The sequence below is a fragment of the Lagenorhynchus albirostris genome, chromosome X (assembly GCF_949774975.1).
Source record: "Lagenorhynchus albirostris chromosome X, mLagAlb1.1, whole genome shotgun sequence".
NCBI classification, from domain to species: Eukaryota; Metazoa; Chordata; class Mammalia; order Artiodactyla; family Delphinidae; genus Lagenorhynchus; species Lagenorhynchus albirostris.
Window position 1 is genome coordinate 109,084,552 of NC_083116.1, and position 19,243 is coordinate 109,103,794.

The following is a 19,243-nucleotide window of genomic DNA, read 5'->3' on the forward strand; positions in this document are numbered from 1 at the left end:
AGAGAATGGGAAAAGAACAGTATTTCAAAAGGAGAATACATGAGACAGTTTCAAATGTCATAAAAGACATCAAGCCACAAAGCTCTAGTGGTTCCAGAAAATAAATACAAAAATCCACACCTTGCACATCATGTAAAACTACTGAAAGCCAATAATGGAGAGAAAATTCTAGAATAGCAGAGGAGAAAAAAACTATCCTACAAGAGTAACAGTAGTTTTGATTTGCATGTCTCTAATGATTTAATGATGTTGAGCATTCTTTCATGTGTTTGTTGGCAATCTGTATATCTTCTTTGGAGAAATGTGTATTTAGGTCTTCTGCCCATTTTTCGATTGGGTTGTTTGTTTTTTTGATATTGAGCTGCATGAGCTGCTTATAAATTTTGGAGATTAATCCTTTGTCAGTTGCTTCATTTGCAAATATTTTCTCCCATTCTGAGGGTTGTCTTTTCGTCACTAATCATTAGAGAAATGCAAATCAAAACTACAATGAGGTATCACTTCACACGGATCAGAATGTCCATCATCAAGAAATCTACAAACAATAAATGCTGGAGAGGTGTGGAGAGAAGGGAACCCTCTTGCACTGTTGGTGAGAATGTAAATTGATACAGCCACTATGGAGAACAGTATGGAGGTTCCTTAAAAAACTAAAAATAGAACTACCATACGACCCAGCAACCCCATTACTGGCCATATACCCTGAAAAAACCATAATTCAAAAAGAGTCATGTACCACAATGTTCACTGCAGCACTATTTACAATAGCCAGGACATGGAAGCAACCTAAGTGTCCATCAACAGTTGAATGGATAAAGAAGATGTGGCACATATATACAATGGAATATTACTGAGCCATAAAAAGAAACGAAATTGATTCATTTGTAGTGAGGTGGATGGACCTAGAGTCTGTCATACAGAGTGAAGTAAGTCAGAAAGAGAAAGACAAATACCATATGCTAACACATATATATGGAATCTAAGAAACAAAAAAAAGGTCATGAAGAACCTAGGGGTAAAACAAGAATAAAGACACAGACCTACTAGAGAATGGACTTGAGGATATGGAGAGGGGGAAGGGTAAGCTGTGACAAAGTGAGAGAGTGGCATGGACATATATACACTACCAAACGTAAAATAGGTAGCTAGTGGGAAGCAGCCGCATAGCACAGGGAGATCAGCTCAGTTCTTTGTGAGCACCTAGAGGGGTGGGATAGGGAGGGTGGGAGGGAGGGAGACACAAGAGGGAAGAGATATGGGGACATATGTATATGTATAACTGATTCACTTTTTTATAAAGCAGAAACTAACACACCATTGTAAAGCAATTATACTCCAATAAAGATGTTAAAAAAAAGAATATATATATATATATGTATAACTGAATCACTTTGCTGTACACCTGAAACCAACACAATGTTGTAAATGAACTATATTTCAATAAAAATTTTAAAAAATAACAATAATACAACTGACATTGCACAGGAAAAAATAAAGCCAGAAGACACTTTAAAAATTTAAATCTGTAATTTGCAATTCTCCTCACAAAGAAAACTTCATCTCAAATGTCTTTGTTGTGGATTTTATCAAAGATTTAGTGCAAATAAAGCCAAATTCTTCTTGAAAATTGAAAAAATTCAAGTAAACATAACTCAGATGCCAAAACATATCAAGACATTAAAAGGAAGGAAAGTTGCAGATCAAACACATAGGCTGAAAGTGAAAGGTTGGGAAAAAAATTCCAGGCAAATGGTAAACAGAAGAGAGCGGAGGTGGCTATACTAATATCAGACAAAATAGACTTTAAGACAAAAACTACTACAAGAAACAAAAAAGGACATTGTATAAGTATAAAAGGGTCAATTGACCAAAAAGATTTAACAATTATAAATATGATACACCAAACATAGGAGCTCCTAAATATATGTGGCAAAATTTGACAAAGTTGAAATAGAGAAATAGACAGCAACACAATAATAGTAGGAGACCTCAATACCCCACTTTCAGTAATGGATAGACCAACCAGACAGTAGATCAACAAGGAAACTGAGTACTTGAATAACACTATAGATTAATTGGATATAACGGACGTATACAGAGTACTCCACCCAACAGTAGTAGAATATACATTCTTCTTAAGAGCAAGTGGAACATTCTACAGGATAGGCCACATGTTAGACAACAGAACAAGTCTCAACAAATTTTAAAAGATTGACATTATACAAAGTATCTTTTCTGATCACAGTGGAATCAAACTAGAAAATAATAGCATAAGCAAAACTGAAAAATCCACATCTATGTAGAAAGTAAGCAACACTCTCATAAAACAACCAGTGAGTTAAAGAATGAGTCACAGTGGAAATTACAAAATATCTTGAGACAGATGAAAACAAAAACACAACATACCAAAACTTATGGGAAATAACAGAAGCAATACAGACATACGTTGAAGATATTGCAGGTTCAGTTCTAGACCACCACAATAAAGGGAATATCGTAATAAAGTGAATCACATGAATTTTTTGGCTTCCCAGTGCATATAAAAGTTATATTTACACTATACTATAATCTATTAAGTGTGCAATAACATTATGTCTAAAAAAATGTACATACTGTAATTAAAATGTACTTTATAGCTTAAAAATGCCAAAATAATTATAATGGTAACATCAGCAATCACTGATCACAGATCACCATAATGAATATAATGATAATGAAAAAGTTTGAAATATTGCAAGAATTACCAAAGTGTGAGAGACATAAAGTGAGCAAATGCTGTTGGAGAAATGGTGCAAATAGACTTTTTCGATGCAGGCTTGTCACAAACCTTCAAATTATTTTTTTTTAAAAAGGCAATATCTGCAAAGTACAATAAGGGGAAGCACAAGAAAATGAGGTATGTCTATACTAAGGAAAGTTTATAGCTGAAAATGTGTACATTTTAAAAGAAGAAAGGTATCAAATTAACAAGCTAACTTTACACCTCAAGGAACTAGAAAAAGAATATACTAAACCAAATGCTAGCAAAAGGAATAAAATAATAAAGATTAGAGCAAAGGTTAATGAAACAGAGAATAGAAAAACAATTTTAAAATACCAAGTAAACTAAGAATTGGTTTTTTGACAAGGTCAACAAAACTGATAAATCCTTACCCATTTTAATTAGAAAAAAAAGCCCAATAACTAATATCAGAAATGAAAGAGGACATGTTACAACCAATGCCACAGAAATAAAAAAAGGGTTATAAGACAATACTATTAAAAAAAAGACAATACTGTAAATAACTGTGTACCAATAGATTGGATAACCTTCGAAAAAATTGATAAATTTCATAGAAACACACAACATACAGAATCATGAAAAGAATAAAAATCTGGACAAATCTATAACTAGTAAGAAGATAGTATCAGTAATCAAAAACCTCCCAACAAAGAAAAGCCCAGGATTAGATGGTGTCGCTGGTGAATTCCACCAAATATTTAAAGAAAAATTAACATCGGGCTTCCCTGGTGGCACAGTGGTTAAGAATCCACCTGCCAATGCAGGGAACATGGGTTCAAGCCCTGGTCTGGGAAGACCCCACATGCTGTGGAGCAACTAAGCCCATGTGTCACAACCCTTGAGCCTGCGCTCTAGAGTCTGTGAGCCACAGCTACTGAGCCCACGTGCCTAGAGCCCGTGCTCCGCAACAAGAGAAGCCACCACAATGAGAAGACACCGCATCGAAGTGTAGCCTCCACTGGCCACAACCAGAGAAAGCCAGCACGCAGCAACAAAGACCCAATGCAGCCAAAAATAAAATAATATGGTCATTAAAAAAAAATTAACATCAATGCTTCCCAAATTCTTGCAAAAATTTGAAGAGAAAGGGAATACTTCCAAACTCATGAAGCCAGCAAATGCACCAAAGAATAGTTTATCTGAATAACTGCAAAAAATTCAACCTGCTGTTTAATAAAGTTCCTGCAAAGGAACCTCTGGACCCAGGTAGTTTTATACTGATTTTGTTGTGGTCTTTTTAATAAACTTGCCAATCTAGCCCTCAAATTTATGTAGAACAAGCTAATTGCCAAGAATACATAAGATGCTCCTTAAGGAAAACATGGTGGGGGTTATTTTATTAAACGTTCATTATTATTATACTTTAAAGCAATCATTAATTAGGATAACAGGATGTTTGTGCAGAGATGGCGAAATGGAAGGAAAAAAAATTTTTAAGCCTCTGAAGGAGAACCACCATATATGAAAACTTAATTTATGTCAGAACTGTAACATTTTAATAAATGAAATGGAGTGCCCTAATAAACATTGATTGCTTTAAGTTTTTCAATTGCTGAAAGAACTCAGTAGGACTTAGTCAGTTATATTTACAGCTTTATTAGAGGTAAAAGATACATTACAGCAGCAGCAATTGAAGCATATGCACTGAAGGGTCCAGAGATATCAGAAGCAGGCTTCTTTGTCATCCCACCACTGGGTTGCAGAGGACATTCTCTGCCTCCAAATCTCAAACCACTACTGCTCTGCATGCAACTGGAGACTAGCCTTAACCATCAGAATCCCCCAGGGTCCACTGAAATCAGACACAAATAAAAAATCCAATCATTGTATAGCCACTATGGAAAACATTATAGAGGTTCCTCAAAAAATTAAAAATACAACTACCATATGATCCAGCAATTCCACTCCTGGGTATTTATCCAAAGAAAACAAAAACACTAATTCGAAAAGATATATGCATCCCTGTGTTCATTGCATCATTATTTACAATAGCCAAGATATGGAAGCAACCTAAGTGTCCATCAGCAGATGAATGGATAAAAAAGATGTGGTATATATACACAATGGAATATTACTCAGCCATTAAAAATAATGCAATCTTGCCATTTGTGGCAACATGCATGGACCTAGAGGTTATTATGCTAAGTGAAATAAGTCCGACAGAGAAAGACAAATACTGTATGCTTTCACTTGTATTTTGAATCTAAAAAACAAATCAAGTATAACAAAACTGAAACAGACTCACAAATACAGAGGACAAACTAGTGATTGCCGCAGGGGAGGGGGATAGGGGCTTGGGAAGAATAGGTGAAATGTATTAAGAGGTACAAACTACCAGTTATAGAATTATTCCCAGGGATGTAATGTAAAGCGCAAGGAATATAGTCAATAGTATTGTATTAATTTTATATGGTGCACAATCTATAAAAATATTGAATCACTGTTTTACACCCAAAACAGTTATAATAAGTCAACTATATTTACCTTTTAAAAATCCAACCATTATTAATAAACAGTGTTGACAGGCTGTGTCCTACCCTGAAACAAGTCATGTACTCATGGCTGCAGAGTATAGGCATACCTCATGTCTCTCAAGTTCATGTATTCCACAGCTTTGCCCAAGAGTCATTACCAGGCCTCAGAGTTGCCTGGATTAAGTATTTGGTCAGTCCAGTCCTGTTGAGATTAACCCATGCTGTACATGAAGTGAGAAAAATATATTATCCACAGGGAAGAGCATTGGAACTGAACCTCTACTATAATGGATGAAATCATTTTCTGATGGATTATAGTCTTAAGTAAGAGGGCCATATCTGCAGTATATTAGAAAACAACATAAGAGATTAACTTTATGACAGTTGGGAAGGGGAAGGTTTTTAAAACAAACACAGAAAGCATAAAAAACATTTTAAAAAGGATTGATAATATTTACTACTTTAAAATTAAGAATTATCTTTTATCTCAGAATATATTTTTAGAAAGGGGAAAATATTTATCAAATGAGGAAAAACTGTAACACATCTAACTGATAAAATCATTAGTATTCACAATATAAAACAAAACTCCTAAAATAAGAAAAAGATCAACAACCCAATAGAATAAATGTATGGGAAAATTTTGAACAGTTGAGAAATATAAATAAACCCCAGATATGTGAAAAAATGTTTAACTTCATTAAAAGTCAAGGAAATAGAATTTTAAAACACAATGAATTATAGTTTCATACCTAATAGATTCAAAACGAAATGAGGGAAGAGAGAAAGAAAGGAAGAGAGGGAGGGAGAGAAAATAGAAAAGCAAGTCAATCTAGTTATGGAATTTGTCATATGGACCCACTTGGGGCCTAGCCGGGCCAAGACCCCCCACCTTGGTGGGGAAGGTTCACAAAGCCAATAACAAAACTGCTGCTGAGACTGAAACAGTACAGGCTTCATTAAATGGCCAGAGAATGGAGAAGTGGTAACTTAGTTCGCAGATTAACTTCTCAACCAGGGGGGCGATTAAAGCAAGATTTTAAAAGCAAGGTTCATGAGGGGGAGATATATGTATTGGTTTTCTGGGAAAAGGCCACGTTCTTCCTGGAACTGGGGTGCCACTTCTTTCCTGCCCTTGTATGGTCCTTTGGCATCTGGGTTGGAAGTGGGTTGAACCATGATGGCACAGCTGGGTGCATGCACACCAGGAGACAGGTAAAATGATGTTCTTAGAGGCACTGTTCATAACAGAAAAAAATTGGAAAAACTCAAATATATATCATTCATTTAATAGACGAATTAATTTTGGTATGCTCGTTCAGCACACCATACGGCCATGTAATCGAACGAGCTACTGCTAAACACAACCACACAGATGAATACCAAACATATAATCTGAGAGAAGGGAGCAAGCCACAGAAGAATATTCCATTTATAGAAATTCAGAAGCTGGCAAATTTAAACAATATATTGTTAGGAGTACATGCAGAGAGGCAACCATTATAAAGAAAAGCAAGTTTATGATTTACAACTCATCATCTTTTTTAATTGAAGTATAGTTGAATTACAAGTTATGTTACTTTCTGGTGTAGAGAAAAGTGATTCAAAGACCCCGAATAGCCAAAGCAATCTTGAGAAAGATAAACGGAGCTGGAGGAATCAGGCTCCCTGACTTCAGACTATACTATAAAGCTACAGTCATCAAGACAGTTTGGGGGAATTCCCTGGTGGTCCAGTGGGTAAGACTCCACACTCCCAATGCAGGGGCCCTGGGTTTGCTCCCTGGTCAGGGAAATAGATCCCACATGCATGCCACAACTAAGAGTCCGCATGCCACAACTAAGAGTCCTCATGCTGCAATTATGAAGTCTGCATGCCACAATTATGAGCCTGCATCCCGCAACTAAAAAAAAAACAATCCTGCATGCCGCAACAAAGATCCTGCGGGCCGCAATGAAGGCCCAGCACAGCCTAAATAAATAAATAAATAAAAAAAATATTTTTTTAAAAAGACAGTATGGTACTGGCACAAAAACAGAAATACAGATCAGTGGAACAGGATAGAAAGCCCAGAGATAAACCCACGCACATATGGTCACCTAATCTGTGACAAAGGAGGCAAGGATATCCAATGGAGAAAGGACAGTCTCTTCAATAAGTGGTGCTGGGAAAACTTGACAGCTACATGTAAAAGAATGAAATTAGAACATTTCCTAACACCCTACACAAAAATAAACTCAAAATGGATTAAAGACCTAAATGTAAGACCAGACACTATAAAACTCTTAGAGGAAAGCATAGGAAGAACACTCTGACTTAAATCGCAGCAAGATCCTTTTTGACCCACCTCCTAGGGTAATGGAAATAAAAACAAAAATAAACAAATGGGACCTAATTAAACTTAAAAGCTTTCGCACAGCAAAGGAAACCATAAGCACAATGAAAAGACAACCCTCAGAATGGGAGAAAATATTTGCAAGTGAAGCAACTGACAAAGGATTTATCTCCAAAATATACAAACAGCTTGTGCAAATCAATATCAAAAAAACAAGCAACCCAATGAAAAAATGGGTGGAAGACCTAAACAGATATTTCTCCAAAGAAGACATACAGATGGACAACAAACACATGAAAAGAAGCTCGACATCACAAATAGAGGAATGCAAATGAAAACTACAATGAGGTTTTCACCTGACACCAGTCAGAATGGCCATCATCAAAAAATCTACAAACAATAAATGCTGGAGAGGATATGGAGAAAAGGGAACCCTCCTACACTGTTGGTGGGAATGTAAATTGGTACAGCCACTATGAAGAACAGTATGGAGTTTCCTTAAAAAACTAAAAATAGAACTACCATACGACCCAGCAATCCCACTACTGGGCATATACCCTGAGAAAACCATAATTCCAAAAGAGTCATGTACCACAATGTTCATTGCAGCTCTGTTTACAATAGCGAGGACATGGAAGTAACCTAAATGTCCATCAACAGAGGAATGGATAAAGAAGATGTGGTACATATATACAATGGAATATTACTCAGGCATAAGAAGGAACCAAAATGGGTCATTTGACGTGGATAGGCCTAGAGACTGTCATACAGAGTGAAGTAAGTCAGAAAGAGAAAAACAATGATCGTATATTAACACATATAGGTGGAATCTAGAAAAATGGTACAGATGAACAAGTTTGCAAGGCAGAAATAAGAGACACAGATGTAGAGAACAAACATATGGGTACCAAGGGGGCAAACTGGGGGCGGGGGTGGTGGGGGGGTGAATTGGTAGATTGGGATTGACATACATACACTAATATGTATAAAATAGATAATTAATAAAAGAAAGAAAAAGAAATATATCTTTTTTTTTAAGAAATGAAAAGTATAAAGAATACATTCAAAGAAATGTAGACAAAGTTGGGAAATGTTGTTAAAGTTGGGAGCTTTCAGTGTGGTTTGATTTCCTGACAATAAATAACAGTTTTGAGGGCATGGACTAGGCCTTTTGCACTAGAACTTTTTATATAGTTGAATCCTCTCCAACCCCTGCCCCCAAAATAGGCGTTATTCCTATTTTATAGATAAGGGAACTAAGTCTTAGAGTTCTATGGAAATAGCTTTAAGCATGTCTTGACCAAGGTTCACGTATTTCCATGGGGAAATAGTAACCTTGAAACTAAGATCCTCCTTCCTTTACAATAGATTCCTCACATATTTGCTTTCTGCACTTATAACACTTTAAAAAGCAAAAACATGGGCTTCCCTGGTGGCGCAGTGGTTGAGGGTCCGCCTGCCGGTGCAGGGGACACGGGTTCGTGACCCGGTCCGGGAGGATCCCACATGCCGCGGAGCGGCTGGGCCCATGAGCCATGGCCGCTGAGCCTGTGCTCTGCAGCGGGAGAGGCCACGGCGGTGAGAGGCCCGCGTACCGCAAAAAAAAAAAAAAAAAAACCAAAAACACTTTAAATTTCCTCTCCCTTTGTATTGAGGAAAGAGGGGATACTAATGTGATATAGAAACTACATTAGTAAATCTATAGAAAATGCCTTCCTTAAGGATGGGTTTTAAGAGAGCTCGACTTGTATTTTTCAAACTTTAAAGGAATGTACATTTTTCAAATGAGATCTTACCCAAAACTATATATAAACAGATAAAAGAGGAGCTGCCCTGGCCAAATTGAGGGTGGAGGAGACTCATGGATCCTGAATTCCCTTCCATTCTAGCTGAGGTGTCCTGGGGCAGCTCTGGAAAAACCCAGAGCCCTGAGGTTTAGAGCTGGTACATTCAGAGGGAAAGGAGGATATAAAGCCCTGGAGCTGGTGTCGGGGGGAGGTGGGGGGACATCAAAGTAGAAGTAAAATAGAGCTTTCTCCTCATCATTTTAAAAATATGGCTGAACTTCATTTAAATATTCATGCTTCAATCATTCTTTACCATTATTTTTTTCCATACCGCTTCCAGACATATGTTGTTTGGACATTTCTTTAGCTGTCTGAAAAGTTACTGAATCCCAGCTGGTGAATTCCAGTGTTCTGGCTTTCTCCTCTTAGGGTACTATTTGACCTATGCATCTTGAGAGTTTAGTGTGGAACAGGGGTACTGCTGTTCCCCCGGCATTACTAATACAACCATGGCATTCAAAATCATATCCCAGCAGAGGCCTGCATACTATTTCTTGACACTCATTTTTTAGCCATCTGTACTAATTTCTCATTGCCATTCAACTGTATATGTGTTTTTATATTTAGCTAATTTAGCGTTTTTCCCTTTTATTCTTCCTTGCTCTTGACTTGGTTTCTTTCTTATATGTCCAGAATTTTTGTAAAAATGGTAACTACCTTCACCTATTAATTATACATTTATTTAATACTTACCAAACTACTAATGGAAAATTTACTTTTAATCTTAATTACTCATTACAGATGACGATAAGCCCTATGTGAAAGGCTTTATTTTTCTTAGTATTCACATCTTATAATGATACTATACGATATGTTATCTCTTTCTCTATTTTGCAGATGAGGTCATTTTTTTAGTGTTTTAGTCATATCAATGTGACCTAATTTGGTATTTAAATAGACAGGGGGTATTAATTCTGGTTTTGGCTCCCTGAAGTATCAGATAAAAGCCTTATTTCTGCCATTTTCACGTGGAAAAAAATAGATCCCTTTTTCAATAGATCAATATTGAAATGGCATAATTTGCCTCAGTTAATGAAAGTTCTTAAAGAATACAGTGTTTTGTAATGATGCTGTCCAAAACAAAGGAAGAAGAATCATGGATTACGGGAAAGCTCCTAATACTTGATTCTAATTTAGAGAAGGCTCCAGCATTTATACCACTTTTGATAAGATTTAGCTTCATAATCATTAGAGTAATACCTGCTTGTGTAGTGATAAGGACACATGCACTGATTGTATGTAAAATTATGAAATTTTCACATAATCAGGAAATGACATTGCCAAACAAAATGTCCCATTTTTCCATTCATAAGTAAAAAAAATCCTACCTTATATTTTTTTCTACATAAATATTCAACATCTGTACCCTATACATATAAAACAAAATAAGCTCAGCATTTAATTTACTGTTAGTTATCATTCCTAGATAGTGCCATAATAGGGTCTAAACCATCTTTTTCCAATTCAACTGAAGAAACATTTAGTGAGTAAAATTCTCTAAAATTTCTAAAAACCATAAAAGTAAATGCAGTTTTGGTCCTTTGAGTTGTTTCTGATAGAATATGAGTGAATATGAGTTTCTACTTTCCAATGTTTAATCCATTCCCACATCACTAGGTCTTCAGTCATTTATACTTTAACTCGTTCAACAAATATTAATTAAGAATCCATGATGCTAAGGTGTCATGCTAGTCACTGATGCAGTATATGATTGACATGATTTTTACCCTCATACATCTAATGGAGAAGATATAAAACTAAGCAGGCAAAAAATAAAATGCAATAAGTCCTGTGATAAGGGAAACACTGAGTGGTAAGGCCATACATTGCAGGGACATGAGGAGCTTGGGGAGACGTTGAATTCTTAGGTCACATCCACTGGCTTTTTCCTTTTCCTCTTCTAGCAGATGTGTTGATGCTCTGCCTATATTCTCTTGTTACTCACAATTCTAGTAAAAGCTTACAGCATCCAACTGGAAGCACCTGCAACCCCCAGCCTATGTGTGGGACAGGCTAGAATTCCTGATGAGTTGATGCCCCTAAGAGCAGCCCTTAGCCAATAACAGATGGGTTTTGGAGGTAAATATCTAAGCTTCCTTAGCTCTCAGGTGGGAAGTCTCTGAGGCACATTCTGCACAGATTCCCAGCGTTCTTCAGTGGGATTGCACCTTGGTTGCCCACAGGAGTAACTCCATCAGTAACATACCCTTTCTTGGCTTCCTTTCCTGACCTGTGTCATGTCTCCCCTCCCAAACAGGTGTTTCCAGGGTCACCTTGTAAATAAACTACTTGCACCCAAATCCTTGTGTCAGGATTTACACTAGGAGGAACCCAACCTATTATATTCACACTCCAAAACCTACAGAAGCTTCCTTAAAAATTCTAGATGCCTCAGTGCTGGTCAATCCATATGATATCTTTGACTTAAGCCCCTCAGAAGAAAGAAATGAAGGCCATCAAAATTTACCACCAAAGCCAAAACTAAAAGACAGGTTTTCTGAATCTAAGACCATTGATGTTTCTACAAAATCATGATAGTCTCTCCCCAAACAGTTGATCTCATGGGAATAAATAGCATGTCATATAAAAGCCTTTTTAATTATCTGGTAAATATTTTCTCAGCTAGATAATTGAAATTGAAACACCAATCTTGAGTACTGAAAAGACAAGAATTGTCTTGTGCCTGGACAACCCACATTTATTCAGCCATATAAGTAACTTGATGTCTGAATTCTTATGTAGAACTTTGCCATGCAAAATAAAAATTAAATATATCAAATTTCAAGATCCAAATTCTTACAATCAAAAGCATACATAGGACTTCCCTGGTGGCGCAGTGGTTGAGAGTCCGCCTGCCGATGCAGGGGACACGGGTTCGTGCCCCGGTCCGGGAAGATCCCACATGCCGCGGAGCGGCTGGGCCCGTGAGCCATGGCCGCTGAGCCTGCGCGTCCGGAGCCTGTGTTCCGCAACGGGAGAGGCCACAACAGTGACAGGCCCGCGTACCGCAAAAAAAAAAGAAAAAAAAAAAAAAAGGGAATGATAAACATGTATATTACTAGATAAAAACACCTAGATTATTATTTAGAATAGAATAGAACTAATGACAATCACAAGCATATAACTAACTTTCTTGTATCAATATTTGGCACATCAAAACTATACAGAAATTATCAGAATAAGAGAGAACTTAGTGCAGTTGACCCTGCATGTATTTGGGGTTAGTACTAAAAGCAGATTTGAAATATTTTCCTCAGGGACAGAAAATGCCATTTTCTGTATGTCTTTCTGGTCTTGAAATGAGTCTTTGATCATTTTTAGAAATGTCAAGTAACTATACCTTAAACCATTTGAAGTATAACTGGAAACTGATATTTTTCTGTTGTTTGGTATAGAAGATAGGTTTTCATATTACTTCTCTAAAAACACATTTCTGAATATCTGTGCAATGATGCTTTTTCTAAGATTTTTGGATAAATAAAGTTATCAGGGCTGGACTCTGGCACTTGAGTGCTTTTGTTGGTCAGAGGCACAAATTAAATATAGAATAGGTGCATCAAGTAATAGATAAAGTGATAATGTCTTTATATGTTCAAATATTTATTTATATTCTGCTTTGTTCCAAAAAGAGGTACTTGATAAAAAATATTTTTACTGAAGAAAAGTTTAAAATATGTATTTCAGATATCAAGACAAAGGGAAAAGAACTACAGAAAAAGAATAGAGTCGAGAGTAAAAGTTGTGTACTGAGAACTATATAAATGTAGACAACCATAGATTTTATGGAGGATTCCAAATTTATTGCTAAGACCTCTTTGCTAGACATCTTCCATTCGGTCCTGTAGTGCAATTCTCTATCCTTCTATACTTTGAACTCTGCCTCTTTGCATCTGACCTGTATGGACTATGCCAACAAGCTTCCTAGCCCTCTGGTTTCTAGTTGAGTTCCGCCATGGGTATACCCAGTAGGAAGCTGTAGAGAAGCGAGAGAATGAGGCCAGGGTTTTTATTTCTTTTGTTCTTACCTATGGGTCACCTCACCTGGTTGTATCCCTCAAATGAGAGTCACTGTTGCTTTGAAGGAAGCCCTCTGTGCACAATAGGTTCTGGGTTTTCATCATCACTTTATTCCTTCATAACTTCTGGCCTGTGATTGATACAATCTTTGCTGTTACAGAGGATTCCTGCACTATCCTGAATGGCTTCCCTACAGACTGCTCCCACCTTTGCAAATGGTCCCTTCATTAGACTCTCGTGTTCTGAAATTGGACAGTGTTTAGGGTTGACCATTTGTTTCAGGGAGCACTTTTGTAGGTTCTTCAGTTTCTTTCCTTTATTTCCAACCTCCAGGCCCAGGGTTTCCTCACCTATATTTCCCTGGATGAAGAATTATTCTCTAGTCACTTCTTTCTATTATCACTTCGTTACATCCTAGGCATCTGGTGGTAATTTCTAGCTTATTAATTAATGGAGTCGCTTCTCTAAGAGAATCTTTAGAAAGGACATAAGACAATTCCATGCATGTTTTTTCACACCGAACTCCAAGGACATTTACACATTCAGATCTCTGAGAAGCACTTGGAGAAGTGCAACTAGATACTAAAACATGGTCCTCAATTCTGGTACCGAAGACCAATTCAGACTGCCTCTTGTCTGTTTTGTTTTTATGCCATCAGTCAGATCCCCAAATATTGTTCCCTCTTTCATCCTAAAACAAAAACAAAAAGTGATGCATATCCAGTTCTCTAAGTAGAGTCTTTAGCAGTTCCTCTCTCTTGAATCAAGACTGAGGGGAGGGCTTCCCTGGTGGCGCAGTGGTTGAGAGTCTGCTTGCCAATGCAGGGGACGCGGGTTCGTGACCCGGTCCGGGAGGATCCCACATGCCGCAGAGCGGCTGGACCCGTGAGCCATGGCCGCTGAGCCTGTGCTCCACAACCGGAGAGGCCACAGCAGTGAGAGGCCCGCGTACCGCAAAAAAAAAAACCAGTTATTGGTCTTATATTTAAGTATAAAATTTTAACAACCTGGCATTAAATAGTTCCCTTCCAGGTCCCAAAATTAAATGTAAACTCTTGAGCTTCTTGCACAGTGAAATAGCAAATGTTTCATGGAAGATTTTACAACCTCAACATGGAAATCAAGACTATACAAGACCGGAGCCTGTGCTCCGCAACGGGAGAGGACACAACAGTGAGAGGCCCGCGTACCGCAAAAAGAAAAAAAAAAAAAAAAAGACTATACAAGAGCTTACACGTTACAGAGGGCAATGAGAAGGAAAATATAAAATTTACTATAACTTAAAACTTAGGTTGTGGAAGACATAGAAAACAAACTTGCGGTTCCAAAGGGAAAGGAAGGAGGGATAAAATAGGAGTTTGGAATTAGCATACAGAAACTACTATATATAAAATAGATAAACAACAAAGTTCCACTGTAGAGCACAGGGAACTATATTCAATATCTTATAATAAACTATAATGGAAAAGAATCTGAAAAAAGAATATATATATATATCTATATATATATATATCTCTGAATCACTGCTGTACACCAGTTGTAACACAACATTGTAAATCAACTATACTTCAGTAAAAAAAAAAACAAAACTTGGGTTGTAGGTTGTGGACCAACACACACACACACACACACACACACACACTCATTAAGAGTAATAGCTGGACTGACAATTTTATTTTTATTTTTTTCTATTTAATTTTGTGTCCATATGAAATGATGGATGTTCACTAAACTTATTGTGATAATCATTTCATGATGTATGTAAGTCAAATCATTATGCTGTACATATTAGACCTTAGACTTATATAGTGCCGTACATCAATTATATCTCAATAAAACTGGAAGAAAAAAAGTTTATGTACAAGGTATTTATTGCAACATTATTTCTAATCATGAAAAGGCAGAAATATCCTAATTGTGCAACCCAGTCCTGGTACTTGCTCTCTGCTCCATGTACAGCAGCAAATGCTAGGAGGTTGTGGTGGATTCCCAAAATGGCCACATCTTTCAGTCTTCCTTATATACACCCTGGGCAATATGACTTTGCAGCAATTTCCATCTGGAAATGGAGTCTGTTTCCTCATCTCTTGAATGTTTGTTGGCTTTGTGACTTGCTTTGGCCAACAGAAAGTAGCAGAAAGGAGGATGTGCCTATTCCTGGTACATGCCTTGCATATTTTCACCCTCTTGGAATCCTACTGCCACCATGGCAGTAAGCCCAGGATGGCCTGCTAAAGGATGATAGACAGGTGGTCCAAACAACCAGCTGTAGACTGAGCATTTTAAATACTTAAATATCTACCTCAAATATATGAACATTTAAACTCATTTTAGTGTTACTCTTCCCTGTCCCAAGAGGAGGTAAACTCAAATCTATTCCTTAGGAAATCCCTATAAAGTGTTTTCCAAATATTGATATTGACTTCTCTTTAACCCACCCTACTGTCTACTCAGAGAATTCAAGATCAAGGGAGAATCAGCAGAAGGTGCAAACAACTTCCTTCTGCTTTTGAAATGTTTCTCTATAAGTTGTTATAGAGGAAACAATGAGGAGAAGAAATGCCTAAACTTTTTCTGAGCTTCATGTAGAATATGGATCAAATAAACCTGGGCTTCAGTAAGAAAATTTTACAGAGTTTGGAAGGAATGTCCAAGAATGATATAGTCCTGTATTTTATATATATATATATATATATATATATATAATGAGTATAATAGAGAATTGACTCTTAAATGATTTTATACATGAAATGATAGCCATATTTACTGAGGAAAAGTAACGTAGTAGGAACTGGAGTCTTTTCTTCGGAATTCTAATAAACAAAAGTTGAAGTGCATGATCTTTATCAGCTTCTTTGCTTATATGAGTATTAGAGGATGATAAGTCTTCTAGTTTCTGGTTTGGCATGTAAGGAGCTTAGAAGTCACCACTACACTAACAAGAAATTTGGTGGTATCTTACAAAACTAAACCAACTCTTACCATACGATCCAGTAATCACCTTCCTTGGTATTTACCCAAAGGATCTGAAAACTATGTCCACACAAAAACCTACACACGGACGTTTATAACAGCTTTATTGATAACTGCCAAAACTTGGAAACAACCAAGATGTACTTAGTAGGTGAATGGATAAATAAACTGTGGTACATCCAGACAATGGAATATTATGGTGTTAAAAAAATGAGCTGGCAGGCCACGAAAAGATATGGAGGAACCTTCAATGCATATTACTAAGGGAAAGAGAAGCCAGTTTGAAAAGGTTACATACTGTATGATTCCAACTATATGACATTCTGGGAAAGACAAAACTATAGAGACAGTAAAAAGATCAGCTGTTGCCATATGATTGGGGGAGAGATGAATAAGTGTAGCACAGTGGCTTTCTAAGGTGGCGAAAATACTCTATGATATTGTAATGATAGATACATGTAATTGCACATTTGTCCAAACCCATAGAATGTACAATGCCAAAAGTGAACCCCAAAGTCAACTTTGGACTTTGGGTGATTACCATACATCAATTTAGGTTCATCAACAACAATAAAAAAATTAAAATTAAAAATAATAGCCTTTTAAATCTATTTACAAAAGGAAATTTATTTCAAATGTAATGTATATGGAAAACAGTGTCATTTCCTTCCCCCTCCCCCCAAAATAAAGCATCTTGATTACATTTAAGTATCTTTAAATTGTGGGGCTACGTTCTTTTATCCATAGTCATACAAGCAAACACACACACACACACACACACACTCACACACACACACGAGTTTATTCTAAGAGAGATCTTACTGCTCTGCAGCTTTCTTCTGTGTCACCCACACCTTAATAGTGTAATCATTTTACAATATCATTAAGCATCCTTTTCTACATTTTAGTTTTAATGGTCAGACATTATTGCATCAGTTTGCCAGTTACCTTTTGATTACAAATATTATTCTAATACTTATCATTTTAAATACCACAGTCATGAACTTTCTTCTGTATCAATCTTTGCACACATTATGATAATTTTCTCTGAGTAAATTAATAGTCAAGGGGTCTGTACACTTTTAAATTTTTGCATGCTTATTTATCTCAAATTTGTGCCAATGTGATCTCTCATCAGGTATATCAAAAAGGCCCATTTGTCAATGAGCTGGACTCCCTGGGGATAATAGTATTCGTTTTAATGGCTAGTTTCATAGTTGACATATTTCATTCTTAATTCAATATGCATTCATTGGATTACTAGTATTTTCTCCCAGTTTACGTATGATTATGAATCATTTAGTAATTTTGAATAGTCTATGAAATGTGTTTGTTTTTCTACTGGCATGTTCAGTTAATTGGGCTATTAAATCAGTTGTACTATATAAGGAAGCTTTAGGTGTATCTCTTTGGGAAAGGGGTCTGGGATCTACAAAGGTCAAGGTATTTTTCTTTGGACTGAAAGTTCTTGACTTCTTTTCATTGTAGAACAGCTATACTTATAACCTACTTTCTTCCGATCTAAACATGTAGAATTTACTGAGAAAATATATAAAAATGTATGAGTTGTGTGTGGGACATATATATTGGCAGTGAGGCTGGGTATTAAACTACTTTCAGTGGTTAGGGACCCAAAAGACTAAACAGTGTCATGGAACGAAGCCAGTCCCCCTGACTGAATCCAGGGCCAATGCTGTGAACCCCCAAAAGTAGTAGCTTCCTTGTGGCAAGGGGGAAACAACTATAATGGAAAGATTGACAAATGTAACTACCTCAAAATTAAATATTCTATTAAAAAAGAAAAAAAAAAATCAGTGCCCAGGCCGGGTTGGGGGCACCGAAAAAAAAAAAAAAGATGACACAAAAAGTTAAAAGGTAAAGATTGCCTGGGGGAAGTTATTTGAACATACAGTATATCAGACAGTATCAGAACTCAGAGTATATAACAAACTGTTGCAAATAAATAAGACTAAGGCAAACAATTCAATAGAAAATTAGATATAGAATTAGGACAGTAATTTCACAGAAGGTAAAAAACCCCAGTGGCCTGAAAATACATGGAAACAGTTTAAAACACACAAATAATGAGAGACTAGAGAAGTAAGTGTCTTCTTTACTCTCACTGCTGCTTTTAAACTATCTTCCTTCTTCAAAACTCCAGATCTGGAATTCATGCCATGGTTCTTCAGTAACTGATACTTCTCTCAATACTTCCATCTACCGGCCAAAGTCACTTCTCATTTACCTTGTATTCAGCACGTGGCTTACTCTAGTCCTTTCTCCCATTTCTCGTGTCATCATATACTTGGATAATGCAGTATGCATAAGGATGACCTCTCCCATATTTTGTCTTCACAGTTTCTGAACATCCTGCTGCAATTTTCATTTTCTCCATCAACCCCGTCTCTGACTCTCGTGCTCTTATCATTACTATCGAAAAAAATCTCTGCTGCAGTTGTCCCACGCTCTAGCCAAGATTTCCTATCTTTCCAGTTTATCTAGTCTAGAATTTTATTTTCTGTAAATTTTCAACCTCACTGAGACCTCTAGCTATTTGGTTTACTATTTATTTTTATCATATATTAACCCCACAGCTTCACGTCTACTCACTTCTTTCATTATCCAACTTGGGTTTTGTGTTCCATAATTGTAGTGACTCATTTCAATTCTATTGCCCTTCTCTTCCTCCATAGTACACAACTGGCCAAGGTCCAGTCTTGGCTATAACTGAGTGTGTTTCTACTGAATGTTTTTTCCCTAAGCAGTTAGATGATTGGAGAATACTGCACATTATTGTCAGTATCTTTCCCATTAA